The sequence below is a fragment of the Macaca nemestrina genome, chromosome 3 (genome assembly GCF_043159975.1).
Source record: "Macaca nemestrina isolate mMacNem1 chromosome 3, mMacNem.hap1, whole genome shotgun sequence".
Taxonomy (NCBI): domain Eukaryota; kingdom Metazoa; phylum Chordata; class Mammalia; order Primates; family Cercopithecidae; genus Macaca; species Macaca nemestrina.
Genome location: NC_092127.1, coordinates 164,876,435 through 164,901,657, shown reverse-complemented (window position 1 = coordinate 164,901,657; position 25,223 = coordinate 164,876,435).

The following is a 25,223-nucleotide window of genomic DNA, read 5'->3' as shown; positions in this document are numbered from 1 at the left end:
TTTATCATATTTTGAAGATTATTCAATATCTCATGAGTTTTCTGTTTGTTTGTTTGTTTGTTTGAAACGGAGTCTTGCTCTGTCACCCAGGCTGGAGTGCAGTGGCACACGATCTCTGCTCACTGCAAGCTCTGCCTCCCGGGTTCACCCCATTCTCCTGCCTCAGCCTCCTAAGTAGCTGGGACTACATGCGCCAGCCACGTCGTCCAGCTAATTTTTTTGTATTTTTTTTAGTAGAGACGGGGTTTGACTGTGTTAGCCAGGATGGTCTCGATCTCCTGACCTCGTGGTCCGCCTGTCTCGGTCTCCCAAAGTGCTGGGATTACAGGCGTGACCACTGCGCCTGGCCTCTCATGAGGTTTTTCTAAAGAAAGATGCAAATCTTTTGTATAGTTTTGTTTGTTTTAAAATACTCTAAAAGCACAAAAGGACTCAAATACAACTAGTTAATAAACAATTTTTCTTTGTGATATCTCATATGATTTTCATTTATTTTTTCCTCTTTAATTTGTCTGTATTTTTCCTATTCTAACAATGAGATCATTGTTAATAAACATATTTTAAAGTAATTTTTAAAATTAAAAGATTTGGGGTTACACAATAATGGAATTAGTAAAAAGTTTAATTGCTAACATATCTCAACAGATAAGAATACCTTATCCAGAAATAACTGGAGACACTTTTGTTAATGCAACTTTTTTTTTTTTGAGACGGAGTCTTGCTCTGTCGCCCAGGCTGGTGTACAGTGGCATGATCTCGGCTCACTGCAAGCTCCGCCTCCTGGGTTCACTCCATTCTCCTGCCTCAGCCTCACGAGTAGCTGGGACTACAGGCACCCGCCACCACACCCGACTAATTTTTTAGATTTTCAGTAGAGACGGGGTTTCACGTGTGTTAGCCAGGATGGTCTCGATCTCCTGACCACCTCGGCCTCCCACCTCGGCCTCCCAAATTGTCGGGATTACAGGTGTGAGCCACTGCACCTGGCCAATGCAACGTTTTTATCTATCTCTCTCATTATCCAGAACTTCAAAACCTTTGTAATTATGAATTCAGACTTCTAACAGTTTTGAACCACATCTCCACAACTTGATTATGTCATTACTCTAAACACAAGTCTTGATCCCATAGTGTGTGCAGTTCAATGATCCTGGAAGTTTTTATTCACCATTCACTTTCTGTCTTAATGTTGTGCTCTACAGAATTTAGGTTCTGTGGTCCATCATTTCTATCACTTTCCTGCCAATATACTAAATGTCCTTGTCCAATTAAATTAAATTTTCATTATGCTCCTTTAGCTAGCACTAAATTCTGATTGAGTCAAATTCTGAACTTCCACAGCTCCATCAAGCCTGCTGAATAATGCAAGATAAAAGAATCACATATGTAAGTCATGTTAGTACCACTATATTTTCAAGAACATTGGCCCCAATTTTAGCTTGCAAATCTGTAGACCAATGGGACAATGTTTCCCTAAAAAAAATCTGCTTTCATTTCTCACAGAAATAATTAGAAATATATCTACTTTCTTAAAATATCTGACCAGGACCCTTCTTACCCACTCACAATTAGTAAACTACGTTACCTCTTCCTACCTGGATACAATTAAAGCCAATATGTGGAAGATAGGAACAGTTTTCTGAACTGAGGTTTTTTGTTTTGCCAATAGGCAGATATAAAGATATACACACACATAAATGCACACATGTGCATTCTATCTTTCAACTATTTTTTGAAATACATTTTCCAGGAATGATCTCTTTCTAGTTCTTTTCTATATTATAATTTCATATTTTTTTATTCCTTTAGTAAAATTATTTTTGGAATTTTATAGTTAAGAAATTACAGTCATGCATTGCTTAATTATGGAACTATGTTTTAAGAAATGTCTTAGGAGGCTGAGGCAGGAGAATGGCGGGAACCCGGGAGGCGGAGCTTGCAGTGAGCCGAGATCGCGCCACTGCACTCCAGCCTGGGCAACAGCGTGAGACTCCGTCTCAAAAAAAAAAAAAAAAAAAAAGAAATGTCTCATTGGGCATTTTTTTGTTTTGTGAACATCACAGATTGGATTTACACAACTAGAGTATAGCCCACTATACACCTAGGCTTTGTGATGTAGCCTATTACTTCTAGCCTATAAACATATACAGTATGTTACTGTACTAAATACTGTAGACAGCTGTAATATAATGGTAAGCTTTTGGGTATCTAAACCTATAAATGTTTCAGTAAAAATACAATATTATAATTTTGTGGGACTACCATCATATATGCATATATGTGGTCTGTTATTGACCAAAAAATCCTTGGGTGGCACATGATGATATTCATATCTGCTTACCCTGATATTGAGCTTTATATATAAAGAATCCAAATGTAAGAAAAGTGCAGAATTCAACATACCCCCATTTCTTCAAAAACTTCCATCAACAATAATACACATCTTATTTCAACTGTTTAACCTACCCTTTATTTTTGGTGCAATATCTTAAAGCAGATACAGGGCTTGATGACATTTCACCATCACACATTCCAATGTGTATTGAATAATGGATTTAAATAATGACAATACCATTATCACATTTAATGCAATTGACAAAAATACCTGAATATCATCTAACACCCAGTACTTTGTCAACTTTCTCTAATTGTATTATAAAATTAGTTGATCTATTAAAATTAGAAATTAAATAATATGCAATCATTTTATTTGGTTGTTATATCTCCTATGTCTTACTTATCCTAGAACAGTCTTCTCCCTCTCATTCTCCTTTTTCACACTGCCATTTACTTTTTGAATAAATGAGGTAAATTTTATTAAAATGACTGATATTCTGGATTTGACTAATTCATTTCTGAAGGTATTTTATTTCTCATTCTTATTTTCACCATACTTAGTTTTGGAGGCAAAGGTATCTCATAGGTAGGCTGTGTATTTTACATTGCTTTGCAACATGAAACACATAACTCTGTCTCATTTTTAGTTTTCAGTGGAAAATGTCTCACTTTTGCTCTAAACACTTCTCAAAAATGTTCTGAGCACTATATCCCAAATGGTAGAGATCCACTGGCTTATGAAATGCAAGTAATATTACTCTTTAAGATATTTACTTAAAATTGATATAATAAGGCTTTTTATTAACATCTTTGATATGGCTTGGCTGTGTCCCCACCCAAATATCATCCTGAATTCCCACGTGTTGTGTGAGGGACTCTATAGGAGGTAATTGAATCATGGGGGCAGGACATTCCTGTGCTGTTCTCATAATAGTGAGGTCTGTGGATTTTTAAGGGGGAGTTTCCCTGCACAAGCTCTCTTCTCTTGCCTGCCACAATGTAAGAAGTGACTTTCACCTTCCACCATGATTGTGAGGCCTCCGCAGCCAGGTGGAACTGTGAGTTCATTAAACCTCTTTCTTTTGTAAATCACCCAGTTTTGGGTATGTCTTTATCAAAAGTGTGAAAATGGACTAATACAGTAAATTGGTACCAGTAGAGTGTGGTGAGTGCAGTGCTGCTGAAAAGATAAAAAAAAAAAAAATGTGGAAGCAACTTTGGGACTGGGTTACAGGTGGGGGTTGGAACAGTTTGGAGGGCTCAGGAAAAAAAAAAAAAGGGGGGGGGCAGGAAACTGTGGGAAAGTTTGGAATTCCCCAGAGACTTTTTGAATGGCTTTGCCCAAAATGCTGCTAGTGATAAGGAAAATAAAATCCAGGCTGAGGTGGTCTCAGATGGAGATGAGGAATTTGTTGGGAACAGGAGCGAAGATGACTCCTCTTATGTTTTAGCAAAGAGACTGGCGGCACTTGTCCCTGCCCTAGAGATTTGTGGAACTTTGAATTTGAGAGAGATGATTTTGGGTATGTGGCAGAAGAAATGTCTAAGCAGCAAAGCATTCAAGATGTGACTTGGGTGCTGTTAAAGGCATTTAGTTTCATAAGGTAAAAAGAGCCTAAATGTTTAGAAAATTTGCAGCCTGAAAATGCAATAGAAAATCCCAATTTGGAGAAGAAATTCAAGCTGGCTGTAGAAATTTACATAAGGAACTAGGAGTTGAATGTTAATCCCCAAGACAATGGGAAAAATGTCTCCAGGGCATGTCAGAGGTATCATAGCAGACCCTCCCATCACAGGCCCAAAGGCCTGGGAGAAAAAATTGGTTTCATGGGTCAGGCTCAGGGTCCCCATGTCATGCCCTGCCTCCCAGCCACTCCAGTCCTGGCTGAAAGGTGCCAGTGTAGAGCTTGGGCCATGGCTTCAGAGGGTGCAAGCCCAAAGCCTTGGCAGCTTCTACATGGTGTTGAGCCTGAAAGTGCACAGAAGTCAAGAATTGGAGTTTGGGAACCTCTGCCTGGATTTCAGAGGATGTATGGAAATGCCTGGATGCCCAGTCTGAAGTTTGCTGCAGGGGCTGGGCCCTCTTGGAGAACCTCTGCTAGGGCAATGCAGAAGGGAAATATGAGGTTGGAGCCCCCACACAGAGTCCCTACTGGGGCACCACCTAGTGGTGCTGTGAGAAGAGGGCCACTGTCCTCCAGAACCAAGCATCATAGATCCACCAACAGCTTCCACTGTGCACCTGGAAAAGCTGCAGACTCTCAAGTAGCTGGGAGGGAGGCTGTACCATGCAAAGCCACAGAGGTGGAGCTGTCCAAGACCATGGGACCCACCGCATGCATCTGCATGACGTGGATGTCAGAAATGGAGTCATAGGAGATCATTTTGCAGCTTGAAGATTTGACTGCCCCACTGGGTTTCAGACTAGCATGGGACCTGTAGCCCCTTTGTTTTAGCCAATTTCTGCCATTTGGAATGGGTGTATTTACCCAATGCTTGTGCTCCCATGGTACTTAGGAAGTAACTAACTTGCTTTTGATTTTACAGGCTCATAGGTGGAAGAGATTTGCCTTGTCACAGATGAGACTTTGGACTGTCAATTTTTGAGTTAATGCTGAATTGAATGAAGACTTTGGGAGACTGTTGGGAAGGTATGATTGGTTTTGAAATATAAGGACATGATATTTTGGAAGAGTCAGGGATGGAATAATATTGTTTGGCTCTGTCCCCACCTAAATCTCATCTTGAATTCTCACATGTTGTGGAAGGGACCTGTAGGAGGGAGGAGGGAGGAGGTAATTGAATCATGGGGGCAGGTCTTTCCTGTGCTGTTCTTCTGATAGTGAATAAGTCTCACAAGGTCTGATAGTTTTATAAGGGAGAGTTTCTCTGTGCAAGCTCTCTTCTCATCTGCCGCCATGATTGTAAATCCTCCCAAGCCATGTGGAACTGAGTCCATTAAACCTCTTTCTTAAGTAAGTTGACTGGTCTTGGGTTTATCTTTATCAATAGCATGAAAACGGACTAATACTATTGTTAGGTTTTTCAGACTAATTACCTTGTACTTTATTTTTGTGTTATGTTCCCAGTTAAAAACAATAAGGGTTTGCATTTTCATCTTTTCTGTAACATCATACCTTTTGAAAAATTGTTTTGATTTTCATTTGGAAGACTTAGCTATTTCAACATTTAACTTTTTAGCTAAATATTCAAACTAGATTTCAAAGTTAATTTTTTTGTTTAAATGATTTATTTAAACAAAATTATCTATTTTTTAAATATATCTTTATTATTTCCTCATTTCTGACACAAATAGTTTTATACCACTGAGTCTTTGAAAAGACCCCACAATCGACAAAATAAAACATCTTTTTATTTTCCATTTGTCAGCTTCCTGAAATTCTTGGCAACTGCAGTATTTTACAAAAATAAGTGTTCCGGGTAATCAAGATATTCCTCCTGTGTTTCTAGTATTAACCCCCTTCAAACAAACAAAAGCAGAAACCAATAAACACTTACATAAAACCAGTAGAAGTGGATCATTTCTCAGTACTTTTCTTTGCCTTAGTTTTGAGGTAACCTCAGCTAACCTAAGTTCCAGTTACTGACCAGACCAAAAAATGATAGGGCATGTGTATAACTGGTGAGAAATTTCCATATGTATTCTACTAATTAAGAATATGCATATGTCTTAGTCAGTTTGGGTTGCTATGACAAAAATACCATAGATAGTGCAAGAAGTAAGCTACGCACAATACAATTTTAGAGAGTCTCTGAGCAAACAACTAGTCATTAATCAGGCAGCTCCAAACCAGAAGTGGTTCATGAGTTCCATCAAGGGAACACATGGGGAAGGCTTTTATGATATTTAACACAAGCATGAAAGTTAAGCAAAGAAAATATTTAACTGATTATAGTTATACTATTGCCTTATTTTATCTATGCCATTGGAAATTCCCTAGTTATGTAATTATGCTTGTTGGTTGCTTCTGATTGGTTGACCTTAATGTTTATGTTTTGTTTTATTTTGTTTTGTTTTTCCATTACAGGCATTTACAAGAAAAATATCAAGTTAAGTTTTGCTTATGTTTGAAAATCAAGTAAAGCTGAGGTCACATATGAGGCCTAACTGGCTTTGTCTGTTCGGGAATTTCCGACCTGGTCTCTATTGTAACTTAATTTAAGAACTGGGTCACTTAAGCAACAAGTTAATATTTCACAGTTCTGGAGTCTTGGAAGTCCAAGGTGAAGGTGCCAGCAGATCCAGTCAGTGTCTTGTGAGGACATAATTCCTCGTTTGCTGATGGTCATTTTCTTATTGTATCTTTATGTGGCAGAAAGAAGAGAGAAAATGTGTTAATATGCTCTTGTATTGCTACTAAAAAATAACCTGAGGTAGGATAATCTATAAAGAAAATATATTTTATTTTGGCTCACAGTTCTGGTATCAGTGTAAATGCAGGGTAAATGTATCTCACATCTGGTATCGGTGTAAATGCCTCCTGATATCCAATATACTGTTTCCTAATTATGTACATCTTTTACAACTTTCATCCATATGTCTTTTGAGGTTATTAAAACTAAGATATGGATTAGGGAAGCATATTGCCTTAAACATAAAAGACAGTTGATATGCTTTGGCTCTTTGTCCCCACTGAAATTTCATCTCAATTTATAATATCCAAATGTCAAAGGAAGGACCTACTGAGAGGTTATTGAATCATGTGGGTGGATTTCTCCCTTGTTATTCTTAAGACGGTGAGTGACTTCTCATGAGATCTGATGGTTTGAAAGTGTGGCACTTCTCCACTTGCTCTCTCTCTCTCTCTTCTCCTACCTTGTAAGATGTACCTTACTTATTTCACTTCTGCCACAATTGTAAGTTTCTTGAGGCCTTCTCAGCCATGTAGAACTGTGAGTCAGTTAAATATTTTGTCTTTATAAATCACACAGTCTCAGGTTGTTCTTTATAGCCGTGTGAAAATGGACTAATACAGAAAATTGGTATCAAGGAGAGTGGGGTACTGCTATAAAGATACCTAAAAATGTGGACACTACCTTAGAACTGGGTAATTGGAAGAGGTTGAAAAAGTTTGAAGAGCTCAGAAGAAGACAGGAAGATGTGGGAAAGTTTGGAATTCCCTAAAGACTTTTTGAATGGTTTTGTCCAAAATGCTGACAGTGAAGTCAAGGCTGAGGTGGTCTCAGATGGAGGTGAGAAATTTATTGGGAACTGGAGCAAAAGTCATTATTGCTGTGCTTTAGCAAAGAGACTGGTGGCATTTTGACCCTGTCCTAGAGATCTGTGGAACTTCGATCTTGAGACACATGATTTAGGATATTCTGGCAGAAGAAATTTCTAAGCAAGACACTGAAGTTGTGACTTCGCTTATTCTGAAAGTGTACAGTTCTATGAGTTTGCAAAGAGATGATCTGAAATTAGAACTTATGTTTAAAAGGGAAGCAGTGTAAAAGTTTGGAAAATTTGCAGTGTTACCATATTGTAGGAAAGAAAAACCCAATTTCTGGGGAGAAATTCAAGCCAGTTATGGGAATTTTCATAAGTAGCAGTGAGCTGAATGTTAATACCCAGGACAATGAGTAAAATGACTATGGGACATTTCAGAGACCCTCATGTCAGCCCCTCCCATCATAGGCCCAGAGGCCTAGGAGGGCTAAATGGTTTTTACAGGCCCAGCCCAGGGCCCTGCTGCTACTCTGTGCAGCCTTGGGACATTGTGCCCTTCATCCCAGTTGCTTCAGCTCCAGCCATTGCTAAAAGGGGGCAATGTACATACAGCTCAGGCTATTGCTTCAGAGTGTGCAAGCCCCAAGCCTTGGCAACTTCCACATGGTGCTGGGCCTATGGGTACACAGAATTTAAGAATTGAAGTTTGGGAACCTCTGCCTAGATTATAGAGGGTATATGGACACACTGGGATTTCCAGGCAGAAGTCTGCTGCAGAGATGGAGCCCTCGTGGAGAACATGTATGAGGACAATGCAGGGGAGAAATGTGGGTTTGGAGCTCCTGCACAGAGTCCCCAGTGGAGCACTGACTAGTAGAGCTGTGAAAAGGGCCCACTATCCTTCAGACCCCAGAATGTTAGATCCACAGACAGCTTGCACCATGCTCCTCGAAAAGCCACAGGCACTCAACACCAGACTGGGAAAGCAGTTGCGGGGGTTGTATCCTTCAAAGCCACAGAGGCAGAGCTGCCCAAGGCATTGGGAGCTCACTCATGCAAAAGCATGCCCTGGATATGAGGCATGGGGTCAAAGGAGATTATTTTGGAGCTTACAGTTTTAATAACTAAGTACTCTGTTGAGTTTCAGACTTTCATGGGACCTGTGGCCCCATTGTTTTGGCCAATTTCTCCCATTTGGAATAGGGCATTTACCCAATGTCTGTACCTCCATTGTATCTTCAAGTAATTATCTTGTTCTTGATTTTACAGACTCATGAACAGACGGGCTGTGCCTTGTCTCAGATGAGATTTTTGACTTGGACCTTTGGGTTAACACAGGAATGATTTGAGTCTTTGGAGAGCTGTTGAAAAGGTACAATTGCATTTTGAAATGTGAGAAGAATATGAGAATTGGCAGGGTGGGGGCAAGAGTGGAATGACGTGGTTTGGCTCTGTGTCCCCACCCAAATCTCATCTTGAATTGTAATCCCCATTGAAGGAGGGAACTGGTGGGCAATGATTGGATCATGGGGGTGGATTTCCCCCTTGCTGTTCTCATGAGAGTGAGTGAGTTCTCACGAGACCTGATGATTTTAAAATGTGGCACTTCTCCCTATGCTCTCTGTCTCTCTATTCTGCCTCTCAGTAAGACATGCTTTGCTTCTCCTTTGCCTTCTATCAGGATTTCCTAAGTTTCCTGAGGCCTCCCCAACAACATGGAACTTTGGGTCAATTAATCCTTTTTTCTTTCTAAATTACTCAGTTTCAGGTAGCTCTTTATAGCAGTGTGAAAACAGATTAATACAACAGTCAAGAGTGGTGAGTTGATTAATTGGTTTCAGCTATTTAGTAGGTTAAAAATTATATTTAATCATCCTTTAAAAAGTGTGTTCCCTTGAAAAGTCTATGAAATAGTGGCTTTATAGCAAACCCATCTCCCATGTTTTAATTGCAATAGCCTTTGGCTAACAAAAAATTATTATTGAAACAAACATAATGATAAATATTATTTTACTAAGTTATGGTTTTCATATTTTAAGGTTGATTTGACTGCCCATTTGTTTTTAGCTCTTAAAATATTTTAGAAAATTTGAAAATAGGCATAGACAGATTTTTAAAAACCTCACAAACTCAGAAAACTAGAGACGAACAACACTTAATAGACAGTAAATGTCTACTTATCTCCATATAGAACATCACTTTTATAAATGTTTTTATAATACTCCATTATAATAGGAAATTTATCTTCAATATAAATTATTGCAAAGCACAATTTTAATTTGTACAAAGCATTACATATATCCAGTGCTTAGAATAAACTTAGACTAAACTAATAGCCTTAATTTTGCTTTCCATTTGGATGAAAATACTAGTATAAAGTATACAACTGTGGAAACAGTCTTCAAATGATTTGCCACATTGTTTTCCAAAATCAATATGCCAAATCATGTCCATCGATATAGTGCAAAAAACAAAAGTAAGAGTTTCCCTGAAGGCTAAACTACATTATTATTTGTATCTATAGTGATAGTCAGATATTTTCAAAATTTTTATTTTCTACAAAAATAAAGTTTTATTTTTTTTCCCTTTAGAAAGAATTTTCAAAAGAGAAACAGTATCCCTCCATACTGTCATATTAATTTTTCCTTCCAATAGTGCTGGAAGTTTTAGTACTATTCAAACACAGTCTTCATTTACCAATTTTTGGTTTGCTAGGCATGGCCAAAGGACTATGGATGGAAGCAGTACATACAATTATTTTCATGAATTGTGGGGAAAAAAGCAAACTTGCATTTTCTGGTTTTTACCTCCCTATATATTGGCAGGAATTTTAAGATGATGACTGGGCTAAGAAGCCACTTTAGACTATTAGAAAAATACTACCAAATATGGAATGATAGAATGAAGAAAGGGAACTATATCCTTGGATGATTTTTTGGATCTGCCCTTTCTTTCAGTGAAAAACAATAATTTCTATCTAATTTAGGCCATTGTAATTTGGGTTATCTTCTTCTTCTTTTTTTTTTTTCATTGGGAAATAATTATTTTTTTATTTTTTTTTATTATTATTATACTTTAAGTTCTAGGATACATGTGCATAATGTGCAGGTTTGTTACATATGTATACTTGTGCCATGTTGCTGTGCTGCACCCATCAACTCGTCAGCACCCATCAACTCGTCATTTACATCAGGAATATAAATTAATAGTGTTATTTACTGATTCAGAAATTTGAAACAAACTTTGGACAATTCCAATTCTTGATATAAGCAATTATCTTTATTGCAGTCATGAAACTGAGTGTCTTTCCACACTGTTCAAGGGTATCCTCAGCATTAGAAACAGGCATTGAACATACTTGTAGATGTTTTGAATTATGGTAAGTTCTAGAGTGAGTTAGGAGAGACGCAACATTTTATGCAATGACTTCACTTATTTCATTCTATGGCAGGTGTAAAAAGTACATTGCTTCTAAATGAAGATTCTATGGAAATTTAAAAAGAAAATGGTGAAAATTAATGGATCTGGCACTTTATATTGTCCAGGCAACAAATTTTTAGCCAAGCTCTGTTTTCTTTCTTCCTTCCTTCTTTCCTTCCTTTCCTCCTCTCTTCCTTCCTTTCATCTACCTATCATCACTGTTTTTTCTTCCTTCCTTTCTTCTTTTTGTGTTTCTTTTTTTCACTTTTTCTTTCTTTCTCTATCTAGTAATTTGTCTGATTATCTATCTATTAAACAATTATCCTAGAAATAATTGTATTTTAAAAATCGCAATTATTTTTTAAAGAATATAATTCATGTTGGCTAATTCTACCTACTAAGATATCTGGATTTTCTAATTAAGTTGTATGTTTTGTATATTCTACACGAAGAATGTACAAAATCTCCAAACTAAAAGAATTGATAAAATATATTTAATACATATACATCACATTATCTTAGTGTAGGAAAATCATTTGACAAGATCAGCTCCCCTTTATCATAAAAACTTTCAGCAAACTAGGTATACAAAAAACGTACCTCAATATAATAAAGGCCTCTTATTATAAGCCACGAGGTAACCTTATTCTCAATAGTGGAAACCTGAAAGTTCTTCTTCTAAGAACAAGAACAATACTATCACATCCATTCTTGCCACCATCAGTCAATATAGTACTAAAAGTCCTAGCCAGAGCCGTTAGCCAAGAAGGAGAGGTAAACGCAATTCAACTTTGAAAGGAAGAAGTAAAATTATCTCTATTGATAACATGATTTTACATGTAGAAAATGCTAAAGGCGCCACAAAACACTATTAGAATTAATAAATGAATTCAGTAAAATATCAACATGCAAAAATCAGTTGTACTTTATATATGTTAAAAATAAATTATGAGAAAGGGAAATTAATAAAATAATCCCATTTACAATAACAACAGAAAATTAAATATTTAGGAATAAACTTGACAAAGGATATAAACGGCATGTACACTGAAAACTACAAAACATTAATGAAAGAGAGAATACACCAATAAATAAAAAGACATCTTTTATGTTCATGAATCAGAAGGCTTCATATTGTTAAAATGCCATACTACCCAAAGTTATGTACAGATTGAATGCAATCCCTATTAAAATCTCTGTTTTTTTTTACAGAAATACACTATACAATTATAAAATTAATATGAAAACATAAATAATCCCAAATGGACGAAACAATCTCAAAAAAGAACACAGTTGAAGGTGTCACATGTTCTGATTTTAAAATATACTATAAAGCAATACTAATGAAAACAATGTATTACACTGGCAAAAGACAGGCATATAGATGAATGGAACAAAATGGATATCAGATAAATAAATACATAGATATATGATTAACTGATCTTCAACAAGGGTGCCAAAAATACAGAATGGAGAAAAGATCCCATCACTTCAGAAATGGCATTGAGAAAACTGGATACCCACATGCAGAAGAATGAACTTGGACCCATATTTTACCCATACACAAAAATCCCTCAAAATGAATCACAAGGTTAAATTTTAGAAATGAAATTGTAAAACTCCTAGAAGAAAACAAAGGGGAATCTCTTTATGACATTGGTCTTGGCAAAGATTGTACAGATATGACCCCAAAAGCACATGCAACAACCAGTGGGACTACATCAAACTGAAAAGCTTCTTCACAGAAGAGGAATGAATCAATATAGTGAAAAAGTAGCCTAGGGAATGGGAGAAAATATTGCAAACCATATATCTATTAAGGGGTTAATTTAATAATAGGTAAATAACTCAACACAATAGTAAAACATAACAAAACAAAATATAGCAAATACAAATAACCTGATTTAAAAATGAGCTAATGACTTGAATAGACATTCTCCCAAAGAAGACATGCAAATGGCCAATAGGTATATGAAAAAATGTTCAATATCACTAATCGTCAGAAATGTAAATCAAAATTACAATGAGATACCTCACCTCACACATATTAGAATGGCTATTATTAAAAAATAAGACAATTATGAGGGAGGATGTGGATAAATTGGAATTCTTGTACACTGTGTTTGGGAATGCAAAATGATATGGTCACTGTCAAAAACAGTATTATGGTTCCTTAAAAAACAAAAAAATTAAACTACTGTGTAGTAATACCAATTTTGGGTATTTATCCAAAAGCATTAAAATCAGAATCTTAAAGAGATACCTGTATTGCTGTGTTCATTGCAGCATCATTCACACTAGCTAAGATGTGGAACCAACCTACTGTTCAATGACACATGAATGGATAAAGAAAATTTAGTGTGTGTATATATATACACACACTAAATGTACTATATATATTTACTAAATATACTCTATATATACTAAATTTACTATATATACATACACACACACACAATGAAATATGACTCAGCCTTTAATAATAAGTAAGTTGTGCTGCTGCGTTAATAAATGTGCCCCCAAGTTTATATATTGGACACTTAATTCCAAATACAGCAGTGTTGAGAGGGTGGGACTTTTGAGAGGTGATTGGGTGATAGTAATTAATACCGTTATGAACAGATTAATGCCATTATCAAGAGAGTAGGTTATTTAATCATCAGAGTGATTTTGATAGAAAAGCGAGCTATCTCTTGCATGCACTCTCCTACCCTATGTCCTTCTGCTGTGTTTTGACACAACAAGAAGGCCCTCAGTAAATGTAGAGCAGAGTCTGGTGCCATGCTTTTGGTCTTCCTAACCCCCAGAACTATAAGCGAAATAAAGTTACTTTTTTATATAAATTACCCACTCTGTGGTATTCTATTATAGCAACAGAAAACAGATTAATACACCAATAAGCAACAATACAGATGAACCCGAGAACATACTAAGCAAAATAAGCCAGTCACAGAAGGATAAATACTGCATTATTCTACTTATCTGAACTAATTAAAATATTCAAACTCATAGAATCAGAGAACAGGATGGTAATTAACAGGGGCCTGGGCTGGAAGGAAGATGGGAAATTGCTAAACAATAGGCATAAAGTTTCAATCATGCAAGATTTTAAAAATACACTCCCTTTGGGTGGGCGCAGTGGCTCATGCCTGTAATCCTAACACTGGCGGAGGCCAAGGTGGGTAGATGGATCACGAGGTCAAGAGATTGAGACCATCCTGGCCAACATGGTGAAAACCCGTCTCTACTAAAAATACAAAAATTAGCTAGGCCTGGTGGCACAGGCCTGTAGTCCCAGCTAGTCAGGAGGCTGAGGCAGGAAAATTGTTTTAACCTGGAAGGTGGAGTTTGTAATGAGCCAAAATGGCACCATTGTACTCCAGCCTGGCAAAAGAGCAAGACTCCATCTCGAAAAATTAATAATAATAAATAAAATAAAAATAAAAATACACGGCCTTAAAAGCTGGTCCTAAGATTTATATTTTGACCTCAACACACACACACACACACACACACACACACACACACACACAGGCGCACACACCACTCACAACAATTTCCTCAAATATATTTATCGCAATGTGTATAGAGACAAAGAGTTATTCTCCCAACTGGTTCCATATTTTTAACTATATCAGGTTATAATGGTGCAACAATTAGAATATCTAAGTGTAACTATATTGAAGTGCTATTAAAATGTTTTGGGATACTTTTCAGAGATTAAGAAAGTAAACAATCTTATAATCCAGTTGTCAGTTGAAACATAGGCCTGGCAGTTTTCCATTTTTTATTTGTGTAAAATTGAAGGACAACTCAATAGATTTGACAGAAGATACATTAGTCAATAAAAATAATTTCTGATCATTAATCCAAATGTGATTTTTTTTGTCATATTATTCAGTTGAGGTTTAGATTAAAAAGTTTATTAACACATTCTAATCTCATCTAATCTCATCTAATTAGTATGTGAACAAAGTTTCTCAGTACTTAGATTTGTGAAACTTCAAAAATGGGTTATAATTGTTTCTACAGCTCTTCTCATTTTTTTAGCCTGTTACAGTCATCTTCATATAAACTAATTTTTAAAAACCCTACCCTATTGATTAATGTACACAACCAAAATTTTTAAATTTTTATATTTAATAATTTCTCATCAAATTATATAACATTTTTATGTTTATTTTTTAAAAGCATATACTAACACTTTTCCTGCTTGAAGTTTAGGATATATTTTTAACCATCATAGCTTTATGGTCACAGAAGAGAGAAGTTTAAGTAACTTCATATATTATTTTTATGTGGTGACTATAATATAAAGTTATTTTATACATAGAAATATTTTTTCAAAGTAAATATTTTAAGGAAAGTGGAATTGAAATATAATGCTACAGAAAATATTTATTTTTCAAATACTGGAACTGATAATGAGAAATTATAGTTGTCAACTATAAAAAAATTAACAAGGGCTTGCAGAGTATTTAAAATTTATTTAAGGGTGGCACAAGCACAAATTTGAAAACACTGTGGCTCTCAAAGAAATACTCTACACTTCCAGTTTAAAAAAAATCTGAGAATGAATGGTGATTATACTATAGTATTATTATCTTATGATTGTACATATCTTGATTAAAAATATTAAGGTAGATTTCAAAGCAATGTATTTTACATTCACAAAAGTGATTATGGTATAAATTTGGGCTAGGTAGTTTCTTTTTGACAAACTTGAAAAACCTACAATTTATTTTAAAAATTTTCAAAAATGCAGAGCATGAAAATTTGATTGAATATTAATTAAAATGTTAAAATTATTATCAAACCCAAAAACTGTGGGATAATGTAAAGATCCCCTCTTGCTTTATTTATGTGTATTACAAACACAAAACTCGGTCATTACAGAAAAAGGAATATATAGAAAGCAAAAGAATGTAAAGGGTACCTGTTATTCTATTCAAGAAATGAAAGTCCTTCAGAATAGGATCCTCCAAATACATACCATAGATGAGTCTTATAAGCACATTTCAAATTTTAGCACAGTTTTTTAAACTGCTGAACTGTGGCTTAACCCCGTTGTTTTCTGACCTGTAAAATGGGGCCATTAACAACACCTGCTCTTTACAGTTGTTTTAAAACTGAGTTAATACTTGTGAAATACATGAAAAAATAACTGGCACATATTAGCTGTCAACAAATATTATTCCAATTCACATCTATGCACATCCTTATGTAATATTTAAAACATACATTCTATATACATGGAAAACATACAAATAATTTACAAATTACATGTCTGTGTGTATTTGCATGTATGTAAATGTTCCTATATATAAAATTTCAACATACATGAGTTTTTCCCCCAAATCACGGTTTTGTTTGTTTGTTTTTGTTGCTGCTTTTGTTTTTTGTGTGAGATGGTGTCTTACTTCTTTGCCCAGGCTGGAGTGCAATCGCATGATCTTGACTCACTGCAAACTCCACCTCCTAGGTTTAAGCAATTCTCCTGCCTCAGCCTCCTGGGTAGCTAGGATTACAGGCACATGCCACAATGCCTGGCTAAATTTTGTATTTTTAGTAGAGACAGGGTTTCACCATGTTGGTCAGGCTGCTCTTGAACTGCTAACCTCAAGTGATCCATCCGCTCACCTTGGCCTCCCACAGTGCTGGGATTACAGTTGTGAACCACCATACATGGCTTCAAATCACCTGTTTTTAATGTTTTTTTCTATTATTCTCTTTTAAATAATGCAATGTATTAGTCTATTCTCAGGCTGCTATAAAGAAATACCTAGGACTGGGAAATCTATAAAGGAAAAAGGTTTAATTGACTCACAATTCAGCAGGGCTGGGGAGGCCTCAGGAAACTTACAATCATGGTGGGAGGGAAGCAAACACATCTTTCTTAACATGGCAGCAGCAAGAAGTGCTGAGCAAAAGAGTAAAAAGCCCCTTATAGAGCCATCCGATCTTATGAGAACTTACTCACTATCCTGAGAACAGTGGCCTGGGATAACTGCCCCTATGATTAAATTACCTTCCATCAGGTCCCTCCCATGACACATGGGGATTATGGGAGCTACAATTCAAAATGAGATTTGGATGGGCAAACAGCTAAACCATATCATTCCACCCCGACTCCTCCCAAATCTCAAGTCCTCACATTTCAAAATGCAATCATGCCTTCCCAACAGTCGCCCCAAAGTCTTAACTCATTCCAGCATTAACCCAAAAGTCCACATTTTAACCATCACCTGAGTCAAGACAAGTCCTTTTTGTCTATGAGCCTGTAAAATCAAAAGCAATTTAGCAACTTCCTACATACAACAGGGGTACAGACATTGGGTAAATATACCCATTCTGAATGAGAGAAATTGGCCAAAACAAAGGGGCTACAGGCCCCATGAATATCCAAAATTTAGAGAGGCAGCCAAATCTTAAAGCTCTGAAATGATCTCCTTTTGACTCCATGTCTCACATCCAGGTCACACTGATGAAAGAGGTGGGCTCTCACAGTCTTGAGCATCCCTGACTCTGTGGCTTTTCAGGGTATAGCCCCACTCCAGGCTGTTTTCAAAGGCTGGCGTTGAGTGTCTGCAGCTTTTCCAGGTGAACAATGAAAGCTGTTGGTGGATCTACAATTCTGGGGTTTGGGGGTATGGTGTCCCTCTTCTCACAGTTTTGCTAAGCAGTGCCCCAGTGGGGACTTTGGGGGCTCCAAACCCACATTTCCCTTCAACACTGTTCTAGTGGAGGTTCTCCATTAGTATTTCACCCCTGCAACAAATTCTACATGGACCTCCAAGTGTTTCCATACATCCTCTGAAATTTAGGCAGAGGTTCCCAAACCTCAGTTCTTGACTTCTGTGCACTTGCAGGCTCAATATCACGTGGAAGCTGCGAAGGCTTAGGCTTGCACCCTCTGAGCAATGGCCTGAGCTGTAGCTCGGTCTCTTTTAGTCACAACTGGAGCAGCTGGGATGCAGAGCACCCAGCCCCAAGGTTTCATACAACAGAGGGGCCCTTGAACTGGCCTATTATATCATTTTTTCCTCCTAGGCCACTGGGCCTGTGATGTGAGGGGCTGCTGTGAAGACCTCTGACATGCCCTGGAGACATTTTCCCCATTGTCTTGGTGATTAACATTGGTTTCTAGTTACTTATGCAAATTTCTGCAGCTGGATTGAATTTCTCCTCAGAAAATGGGTTTTTCTTATCTTTCTCATCGTCAGGCTGCAAATTTTTAAAACTTTTACACTCTGCCTCCTCTTGAACCCTTTGCTGCTTAGAAGTTTCTTCTGCCAGATACCCTAAATTATCTTTCTCAAGTTCAAAGTTGCACAGATTTCTAGGGCAGGGGCAAATGCCACCAGTCTCTTTGCATAGCAAGTCACCTTTACTCCAGTTTCCAACAAGTTCCTCATCTCCATCTGAGACCACCTCTGTCTTGACTTCATTGTCCATATCAGCATCAGCATTTTGGTCAAGGCCATTCAACAAGTCTCTAAGAAGTTCGGAACCTTCCCACATCTTCCTGTCTTCTGAGCCCTCTAAGTCTCCAGAAAGTTACAAACAGTTCCCCATTTTCCTGTCTTCTTCTGAGTCCTCCAAACTGTTCCAACCTCTGCCTGTTACCCAGTTCTAAAGTTGTTTCCACATTTTTTGGTATCTTTATAGGAGCGCCCCTCTACCTGCTACAAATTTACTGTATTAGTTTGATTTTTTACTGCTGTGAAGAAATATCAGAGTGGGTAATTTAAAAAGGAAAGAGGTTTGACTGACTCACAGTTCAGCAGGGCAGGGAGGCCTTAGAAAACTTACAATCATGGCAGAAGGGTAAACAAACACATCCTTCTTCACATGATGGCAGCAAGGAGAAGTGCTGAGAAACAGGAGGAAAAGCCCCTCCATCAGATCTCATGAGAACTCACTCACTATCATGGGAACAGCAGCATAGGAATAACTGCCCCCATGATTCAATTATCTCCTAAGGGTTCCTCCCATGACACATGGAGATTATGGGAACTATAATTCAAGATGAGATTTGGTTGGGACACAGCCAAACCATATCAATTAATAATAATGTAAACATGAATTTACTATGAAAAGTTAAAAAGAATACGGACAATCAAAACTTCTGAGAATAGTGCACAAATGAGTAGACTAATTGAGGACTAACTTACTATTCTCCAAAACAAATCTGTAAAACAAAAGAAAAAATAGTAATTTGTGTGAAGATTTTTTTTAACCAATTTCAATTTTAGCATTTATTTGTAATATTTTCTGTACTGAGGTAACAATAAGTGTAAATAAATTGGAACAAAAAAGGTTCAGACAGAGGTTATCTTTGAAAAAAATTCAAATATATGCAGTTTTTCCTATGTCCAAAACTCTTAGAAGTCTTTCTACAGTTTTAGATACAAATACCTAAGTCTTCACTAGCATACACAGGACCTTACATGATTTAGCCTTTGCCTACCTGTCTGAAGGTTTTATGTTTTATTCTTCCCCTCCTCAACCACTTTTCATTCTACTGAATTTTTTGCTATTTCTTTTACATACCTTGTTATTTTTCCCATCAAAGCTTTTGAAATTGCTATTATTGTTGAACTGGACATTTCTTCTCCCCAAAATGTGTTGCAGCTTACTTCAGGTTACATTTTATGTTCTCTTGGAAGCAAATTCTGAGATGGAGAATAGGAAGTGGATCGGCAGTTGTGGAACTGAAGGCAAGAAAATGGGATAGGGCAGACAGAGATGTTGAAACTGGCAGTTGCAACCAACGTCTCATGAGGAGGTAGAGACTGGAATGGACATTGGAAAATCCTCTGTGTTGACTAGTTTTATTATTTTTTCTTGCCGTATTTTTTTTTAACCATAGCACTTATTCCCACCAGGCTCTATAACATAATTTTATTTGTTTATTCATGTATTATATGCTTCTCTCTTAGAACACAAGCCCCAAAGGGCTGGAATTTTATCAATACAAATTACTACTTTATCTCTACTGCCTGGAATGATGCCAGGTGAAAATAATCAATTCTTCTTCCTCTTCCTCTTCCTCTTCCTCTTCCTCTTCCTCTTCTTCTTCTTCTTCTTCTTCTTCTTCTTCTTCTTCTTCTTCTTCTTCTTCTTCTTCTTCTTCTTCTTCTATAAAAGTACTGGCTTCTTTCCTTGCAGACATACACACATTGAAATATACTTTTTAAAACTTACTTAATAAATTATTTCAGATAAAACAATCCTGGATAATTTTTCTAACAGTATTTTCATGCAGTTATTTTTTAAATGTTATGTCGATTAACTATTAGGATTCCAGCATACAATTAAAACAAAAAAGTTTAACGTAATATGTAGAAGGATGAATATGATGATTTTTCATATATTTTAGAGCATTTTAAAATATTTTTCCGTAAGTTATTGGGGTACGGGTGGTATTTAGTTACATGAGTAAGTTCTTTAGTGGTGATTTGTGAAATTTTGGGGCACCCATTACCTGAGCAGTATATACTGCACCATATTTGTAGTGTTTTACCCCTCTCCTTGCTGCCACTCTTCCCTCCAAGTCCCCAAAGCCCTTTTTATCATTCTTATGCCTTTGCATCCTCATAGCTTAGCTCCCACATATCAGTGAGAACATATGATGTTTGGTTTTCCATTCCTGAGCTACTTCACTTAGAATGATAGTCTACAATCTCATCCAGGTCACTGCAATGCTGTTAATTCATTCCCTTTTAGGATTGAGTAGTATTTCATCATATCTATCCACCTATCCATCTATCTCACAGTTTCTTTACCCACTCGTTGATTGATGGGCATTTGGGGTGGTTCCACGATTTTGTGATTATGAATTGTGCTGCTCTAAACATGCATATTAAAGGATCTTTTTTGAATAATGACTCCTTTTCTCCTGGGTAGATACCCACTAGTGGGATTTCTGGATAAAATGGTAGCTCTACTTTTAGTTATTTAAGGAATCTCCATACTGTTTTCCATAGTGGTTGTAATAGTTTACATTCCTTCTAGCAGTCTAGAAGCGTTCCCGATCACTGCATCTATGCCAACATCTACTTAAAAAAATAAAAATTATTATGGCCATTCCTTCAGGAGTAAGAGGTATCATACTGTGGTTTCAATTTGGATTTCCCTGATCGCTAGGGATGTTGAGCATTTTGTCATATGTTTGTTGGCCATTTGTATATCTTCTTTTGAGAATTGTCTGTTCATGTAATTAGTCCACTTTTTTATGGGACTTTTTTTTTCTTACTGATTTTTTGAGTTCATTGTAGATTCTGGATATTAGTCCTTTTCAGACCTATAGATTGTGAAGATTTTCTCCCAGTCTGTGGGTAGTCTGTTTACTCTGCTGACTGTTCCTTTTGCCATGCAAAAGCTCTTTAGTTTAATCAGGTCACAGCTATTTAGCTTTGTTTTTATTGCATTTGCTTTTGAGTTTTTGGTCATGAAATCCTTGCCTAATCAAATATCTAGAAGAGTTTTTCCAATGTTATCTTCTAGAATTTTTATAGTTTCAGGTTTTAGATTTAAGTCCTTAATCCATTTTGAGTTGGTTTTTGTATTAAGTGGGAGATGAGGATCCAGTTTTATTCTCCTACATGCGGCTAGCCAATTCAACAAGCACTATTTGTTGACAAGGGTGTCCTTTCCCCCACTTTATGTTTTGGTTTGCTTTGTCAAAGATCAGTTGGTTGTAAGTACTTGAGTTTATTCCTGGGGTCTCTATTCTCTTCCATTGGTCTATGAGCATATTTTTAATACCAGTACCATGCTGTTTTGGTGACTATGACCTTATAGTACAGTTTGAAATCAGGTAATGTGATACCTCCAGATTTGTTCTTTTTGTTTAGTGTTGCTTTGACTTTCGGCTCTTTTTTAATTCCATATGAATTTTAGAATTTATTTTTCTAATTCAGGGGAGAATGATGGTTGTACATGATGGGGATTGGATTAAATTTGTAGAATGCTTTTGGCAGTATGGTCATTTTCACAATATTCATTCTACCCATCCATGAGCATGGGATGTGTTTCCATTTGTTTGTGTCATCTATGATTTATTTCCGCAGTGTTTTATAGTTTCCCTTGTAGAGGCCTTTTGACTCCTTGGTTAGGTATGTTCTTAAGTATTTTATTTTATTTATTTTTTGCAGCTATTGTAAAAAGGGTCAAGTTCTTGATTTGATTCTCTGCTTGGTCGCTGTTGGCGTATAGAAGAGCTACTGCTTTGTGGACATTAATCTTGTATCCAGAAACTTTGCTGAATTCTTTTATCAGTTGTAGAGGCTTTCTGGAGAAGTCATTAGGGTTTTCAAGGTAAACAATGATATAGTCAGCAAATAGTGACAGTCTGACTTCCTCTTTACTGATTTGGATGTCCTTTATTTCTTTCTCTTGTTTGATTTCTCTGGCTAAGACTTCCAACTATGTTGAAGGGGAGGGGTGAGAGTGGTCATCCTTGTCTTGTTCCAATTCTCAGAGAGAATGTCTTCATTTCCCCATTCAGTTTTATGGTGTTTGTGAGTTTGTCACAGATGGCTTTTATTACATTAAGGTATGTCTCTTGTATGCTGATTTTGCTGAGAGTTTTAATCATAAAGGGATGATGGATTTTGTTGAACATTTTTTCTGCATCTATTGAAATGATGGTGTGATTTTTGTTTTTAATTTTGTGTATATGGTGTATCACATTTATTGACTTGCATATGTTAAAGCATCCTGAGATCCCTGGTATGAAACCAACTTGATCATGGTGGATTATCTTTTTGATGTAATGTTGGATTTGGTTAGGTAGTATTTTGCTAAGGATTTTAGCATCTATGATCATCAGGGATATCAGCCTGTAGATTTCTATTTTGGTTATTTCCTTCCCTGGTTTTGGTATTAGGGTGATGCTGGCTTCATAGAATGAATTAGAGAGGGCTCCTCTTTCTCAATCTTGTGGAACAGTGTCAAAAGGATTGGTACCAATTCTTCTTCTTTGAATGTCTGGTAGAAATCTGCTGTAAATCCATCTGGTCCTGGACTTTTATTTGTTGGTATTATTTCAATTACCATTTTAATCTCACTGCTTGTTATTGGTCTGTTCAAGGTATCTAATACTTCCTGATTTAACCTAGTAGGGTTGTATTTTGCCAGTAATGTATACATCTCTTCTAGGTTTTCTAGTTTATGTGCATAAAGATGTTCATAGTAGCCTTGAATGATCTTTTGCATTTCGGTGGTGTCAGTTGTAATATCTCCTGTTTCGTTTCTTAGTGAGGGTATTTCAACTTTCTCTCTTCTTTTCTTTGTTAATCTTACTAATGGTCTATCAATTTTATTTATCTTTTCAAAGAACCAGCTTTTTGTTTTATTTATCTTTTGTCTCTTTTTGTTTCTTTGTTTTAATGTCCTTTAGTTCTGTTCTGATCTTTGTTATTTCCTTTCTTCTGCTGGACTTATGTTTGGTTTGTTCTTGTTTCTCTAGTTTCTTGAGGTGTGAACTTAGACTGTCAGTTTTTGGCTCTTTCAGCCTGTTTGATGCAGACATTTAGCGCTATGAACCTTCCTCTTATCACTGCCTTTGCTGTATTCCAGAGGTTTTGGTAGATTGTATCATTATTGTCATTCAGTTTGAATAATTTTAAAATTTCCATCTTGATTTCTGTTTTTACTCAATGCTTATTTAGGAGCAAGTTGTTTAATTTCCATGTATTTGCATGATTTTGAAGGTTCCTTTTGAAGTTGTTTTCCAGTTTTATTCCACTGTGGTCTGAGAGAGTGCTTGATATCATTTCATTTTTTTTCTTGAATTTATTGAGGCTCTTTTTATGGCCTATTATATGATCTATCTTGGAGAAAGTTCCATGTGCTGTTGAATAGAATGTGTTTTCTGTGGTTGTTGAATGAAATGTTCTGTATATATCTGTTAATTCCATTTGTTCTAAGATATAGTTTAAACCTACTCTTTCTTTGTTGACTTTTGTCTTGATGACCTGTCTAGTGCTGTCAGTGGAGTAATGAAGTCCCCCACTAATATTGTGTTGCTCTCTGTCTCATTTCTTAGGTATATTAGTAACTGTTTTATAAATTTTGGAGCTCCAAATTTATTCAGATTGTGCTATTTTTCTCTTAGAAAAGGCCTTTTACCATCATGCCCTCTTTGTCTATTTTAACTGCTATTGCTTTAAAGTTTGCTTTGTCTGACAAAAGAATAGCTACCCCTTCTTGCTTTTGGTATCCATTTGCATGAAATGCCTTTTCCCACCCCTTTACTTTAAGTTTATGTGAGTCCTTATGTGTTAGGTGAGTCTCCTGAAGGGCAGCAGTAGTCGGTTTGTGAGTTCTTATCCATTCTGTGGTGCTCTATCTTTTAAATGGAGGATTTAGGCCACTTACATTCAACGTTAGCGTTGAAATGTGTGGTACCATTCATTCATTGGGCTCTTTGTTGTTTGTGTACTTTGTTTTTTTTGTTTGTTTGTTTTTGCTTTTTAACTTGTATTTTTGTTTTATAGGTCCTATGTGATTTATACTTTAAAAAGGTTCTGTTTTGATGTGTTTCCAGGATTTGTTTAAACATTCACAGATCCTTTTAGCAGTTCTTATAGTGGTGGCCTGGTAATGGTGAATTCTCTCAGCATTTGTTTGTCTGAAAAAGACTGTATCTTTCCTTCATATGCGATGCTTAGTTTTGCTGAAAATTCTTGGCTAATAACTGTTTTGTTTGAGGAGGCTGAAGATAGAGTCCCAATCCCTTCTACCTTGCAGGGTTTCTGCTGTTAATCTGATAGGTTTTCCTTTAGAGGTTAACTGGTGCTTCTTTCTCACAGCTCTTAAGATTCTTTCTTTCATCTTAACTTTGGATAACCTGATGAAAATGTGCCTAAGCAATGATCTTTTTGTGATGAATTTCCCAGATGTGTTTTGCGCTTCTTGTATTTGGATGTCTATGTCTCTAGCAAGACCAGGGAAGCTTTCCTTGATTGTTCTTCCAAATGGGTTTTTCAAGCTTTTAGAATTCTCTTGTTCCTCAGGAACACTGATTATTCTTAGGTTTGGTTGTTTAACATAATCCCAGACTTCTTGGAGGCTTTGTTCATATTTTCTTTTCTTTTTTTTTTTTTTCTTTGTCTTTGTTGGATTGGGTTAATTCAAAGATCTTGTCTTGGAGCTCTGAATTTCTTTCTTCTACTTGTTTAATTCTGTTGCTCAGACTTTCCATAGCATTTTGCATTTCTAAAACTGTGTCCGAAGTTTCCTGAATTTTTGATTGGTTTATCTTTAAGCT